We start from the raw sequence: 5,000 nt of genomic DNA, 5'->3' as shown, positions 1-5,000 counted from the left end.
AGATAAAAACAACAAAAATGAAACAAGTGTTGGTAAAACACCCTCAAATAACACACTAAAAGGACCCCTATATTGCCCCCTTCAATCTATTTTGGGTTAAGCTTTACCACATTAAAGAAGGGAAGGGGAGAGAGAGGTGTATTCAACACTCGCACGTTGTGTTTATGATTTTTTACATACTCATCAGAGAGAGAGAGAGAGAGAGAGAGAGAGAGAGAGAGATAGAGAGAGAGAGAGAGAATCATTTTCTGATCTAATATATGACATAGTATAAAAAACAGTTATACAAATGAAGATATAGAATAAGAGAAAGACTACACTTCCAAATATACACACAACTATAATCATCAAGAGAGAGAGAGAGAGAGAGAGAGAGAGAGAGAGAGAGAGAATTTACTTTCCGATCTAATATAAAAAGAACAGGATAGAAAATAATAAAAAGACTGCACTTCCAAATATACACACGAACATAATCATCAGGAAGGAGAGAGAGAGAGAGAGAGAGAGAGAGAGAGAGACTTATTTTGCGATCAAATATAAGACGCATATTACAAAAACATCTATAAAAAATTGAAAAGAGCTACCGTATTAACACTACTGAAGCTACGAAAGCAACTAGTTCACAAAAAGACAGACAGCCAGTCAGTGAGTCACTAGTGGATTCTGTTATAAAAGGAGCCTCGTAATATTAATGACTTCCCACGCTTAACAGCAGCAGCGCATAATGAAGTCAGCTGGATGCAGGGATTCTCTCTCTCTCTCTCTCTCTCTCTCTCTCTCTCTCTCTCTCTCTCTCTAGATATGACACGTTATAGCAAACAACTATATACCGATTAGGTAAAACTATGCACATTAGTTTGAGTTCAGACGAATTATATTATTAAATAGCTAAAAATACCTAAATTTTAAAGTAAAAAAAAAAAATTATTTATAGCAGATGAATGTCTAAGCCGTATACGTTATATAATATATATATATATACATTATATATATATATATATATATATATATATAATAATAATAATAATAATAATAATAATAATAATAATAATAACAACTCCATGAAGCAAACAGTAGACACTGCAAGTACAAGACTCTTCTCTTTCTGATATAGGAAGACGCGACTCCCAAACCCTGCGACCTTCACTCTGGGAATTTGAGTCAGGACAGGAGGATGCTTGATATGTAATACAAGAGATCAGTGCCAAGCAAGATGCTAAGTAATTCTTAGTTTATTAGTTTAACAGTGATCTTTACTGTTATATTAGTATTATACTTGGTAATTCTAAGTACATTACTTTAATACTATTGTTTAATTCTATATAAAAATAATATAACTACTTAAGGGTTCGTATCTTTTGTATTTTCACCAATACTTGGTGTTCTTTGCATAACATTGATAATTCTGGTGTAAAAGAATCTTCTGTATAAAAATCATGGGAAAACGTTATTTCCTTCAAAGAAAATATTCATCGTAATAAAAATATAAATCTCCCACACATCTACTTCGAATGCATCCGACGTCTAGTCTGGTGAAGCGCCCTTGAAGGGAATTTGAGTCAGTTGTTTCTAATTTAAAGCAAACGATATCCAACAACTATCAGCTTAACCTAAATACATGGTCATTTCTTAGCTATGTCGTGCCTAGGCCAAATTGGATGAAGCATGTACAATACACAGACATACATACATACATACATACATACATACATACATACACATACACACACACACACACACACACACATATATATATATATATATATATATAGTCTATGATTTTATATACACCATGACATATAACTTCTAAATGTCACAGACACCACACAGACACCATATCTTCCTGAAGGAAAGAAAGTAACAGAAGCTATACAGAAAGGGGCAAATGAAAGGAATCCATTGTAAAAAAAAAATGCATTACCGCGAAAATACCACGGTTCTCGAGGTAAGAAAACGAGTAACAGACCTCAGACTATGCATTATAACGTGACACGAAACTGACAGCGAGATGAAGATAAACAGAGCAGCAATAACAACTAAGTGGTCGTTGTTCGGTTCAAGGACACTCACTCATGTTCAAGACGCTCGTATCAGCGATCCGCTCGATTCAAATCTCTCTCTCTCTCTCTCTCTCTCTCTCTCTCTCTCCCCAACATCTTGATTTCAACAGGTCACAATGGGGATAAAGAAGGTAGAAACGATGAATAATTTGTGGTGGCCCGCAGGTACACTTAGATTCAAAAGTCCGCCGACACTAAGGGGGGATGGCTCGTCAGAGGTCTCTAGTGTTACCATGACAAAACAAATAAAGAGTTGGTCTTCTTACTACTTCTTAGGAAATGGGCGGAGCCTTGTCCAACCTCAGCGAACGCTGGGAAATATTACAAATCGAGTTGCCATATTTCATACTGTGTTATCATTTGTCTCTCGAGTATTCACTACAATTACACAAAACACACACACACACACACACACACACATATATATATATATATATATATACAATTATTTTTACTATTTTGAGGAGCCCAGTAGACACTTTCAATGGAAGGGTCGGTGGTGGGGGGGGGGGGGGGGGTAATAGGGATTACCCCTCCCCCGGGCAGTTCGACACCAAAAATTTTGAGGAAATAAGGAAGTCATTTGTATTTCAGGGGATGTGGAGAGAGGTTAAATGAAAATTCTTGATACATCTTGTAAAACATTGTATTATTACCCCAATCTAATTTGGTAACCGTTAATGTTTTAGGAAATACAGTATTGCTAACCTAATTCATTATTAGTTCATTTGTTGTAGCTAGTAGCAGCAGTATAAAGTAGCCGTTGTTGTTAGAAGGTTGGTTAGTAACGAAAGTTAAGTATTAACTTTGCATAGTAAATAATCAATGATGGATACAGTAAATACTGATGACGGCCTAGCACTTTGAATAAAATCAGATTTTACTTAATTGATTCGAAAATGAGTTGTATTAGGTAAATGAGACCACTACATTTTAGCAAAACTGAGACATTTGCTTTATTGATAAATCATATATAAAAGTTTCTTGTTCTTAGAACGAAATAATTTTCCGAGATTTTGTAATGAAAGTAAGAAATACTAATTTTCCCATAATGCATTCTCCTATAATTTGCCGAAAAAATTTAAGCGCAGGTGGCATAAGCAAAAAGATATTTATTATAATAATAATCTGCCTGTAAGTTATCACTGATTATATAATTAATGGTAGCTTTATCTTGAGAAAATTACGTAGCTTGGAGATCAAACCTACTTCTTATAATGTTGATTCAAGTCCCCTTGATAAAGTTCCTATTTGTGTTCCTTTCATTTATTCTTTATTTATCTATTTGTTAACATCCTCGGTATTTTTAAGATTAATGACCTGCGCCGGTATTCGTCTTAGACAGTCAATTTTAGTTTCTCACTATCCCCTCCAGAAAAGAAATGAAACACCTTCACTTGATCATTCCAGCTAGGAACCTTTCGAATTTGTGAAGCCAAAACGAGATATTCTTAGCTCTATTCAGAAATAAGGCATTTTGAGCACTATTTCATTTAGATTTTTTTTTATACAATTTATATCATATTCCTTTATAATTATTATAGTTAACGAGAATATCTTGGTTGATTTTCAAGCAAACGGGGAAATTTTCCTACAGAGCACTTTCGTAATGAGCATATTAACTGGAAAACTTATGGGTATATGTAGGACTACAGAAGACAATGACCTACAGTAACTAAATAGTATAACTTCCAGCCTGACAAATGTTGGTATAAGGATTCTTACTAACGAATCCTTCAAACATTCAAGAGACAAAAACTCTCTAATTACAGCTATTCTTGTTCCGAAATCTACCATTTTTTAGATCAGCACTCAAATCTAACAAAATAATTCCGTTATCTCTACTGTTATAACTATCTCTAATTTTGCCATAGGGCCTCGGTCATTATCAAGCGAATGGAAGCTCCTGTGATACAGATTGAGTTAGCACACAGCAAAGATTTTATTGTTTATATTTAAAATTTCAGTTTAAATGCCAATATTAACCGATCATGGCCACGAATCTGAATGACTTGCGAAATATTTTACTGTAAAATATCCTTATGTATTACAAAATGTTGCTTTCTATGAATATCTGAAGGCCGAGGAAATTCTTTAGCTCTCAATCTAGCCTTTTAAAAATACCAATGAGTTTTTGGAAGTATAATATAGTAATTTCTATTGGAAACATTGTAATATCAAGGGAAAATTTCTTTTGATAGGCATGAATGTCTGAAAATAAATTTATATGGTGACCAATTACTATATTAATTACTGTAATCTCTCTCTCTCTCTCTCTCTCTCTCTCTCTCTCTCTCTCTCTCTGAATGTCCTCAAGGCCTGTAAAACTCATTTATAGTGTTTTTTATGAATATGTTATTGCATCGAGCCATAAATGAAACTTGAAGAGGACTAATGTCGGATCTCCATACAATCTAATGTAGCTGCCAACGGAAGGAATTGTTAAGCTATGACACTCCATTAATTTCTACACGCTTTTACAGATTATATACACACACACATATATATATACACACACACACACACACATATATATATATATATATATATGTGTGTGTGTGTGTGTGTGTGTGTGTTTTGTGCGTTTGTATTGGATAGTCGAGATGTCAAATGATACCACAGTATGAAGAATTTCCCAGTGTTCGCTGAGGTTGGACAAGGCTCCGCCCATTTCTAAGTAGTAGTAAGAAGACCAACTCTTTATTTGTTTTGTCATGGTAACACTAGAGACCTCTGACGAGCGATTCCCCCTTAGTGTCGGCGGACTTTTGAATCTAAGTGTACGCGTCCTTGCCTAGTGATTGCCAGACTGGGGTTCGAGTCCCGCTCAGACTAGTTAGTTCCTTTGGTCGCTGCATCCTCACCATCCTTGTGAGCTAAGGATGGGTTGGGGGAGCCTATTGCTCTGTCTGCTGAGTCATCAGCTAAGGATGGGTTGGG

At 35.1% G+C, this 5,000-nt stretch overlaps 1 protein-coding gene across 1 annotated transcript in view; it reads right to left on the bottom strand.

Annotated features, from left to right (window-relative positions):
- Positions 1-5,000, bottom strand: part of Lrrk (Leucine-rich repeat kinase) — a 638,733-nt gene that overhangs the window by 341,622 nt on the left and 292,111 nt on the right. The window lies entirely within an intron of this gene.

The sequence above is a fragment of the Palaemon carinicauda genome, chromosome 41 (genome assembly GCF_036898095.1).
Source record: "Palaemon carinicauda isolate YSFRI2023 chromosome 41, ASM3689809v2, whole genome shotgun sequence".
NCBI classification, from domain to species: domain Eukaryota; kingdom Metazoa; phylum Arthropoda; class Malacostraca; order Decapoda; family Palaemonidae; genus Palaemon; species Palaemon carinicauda.
The sequence above is the reverse complement of the archived record's forward strand: the minus strand, read 5'-3'. Positions and strand labels throughout refer to the sequence as shown.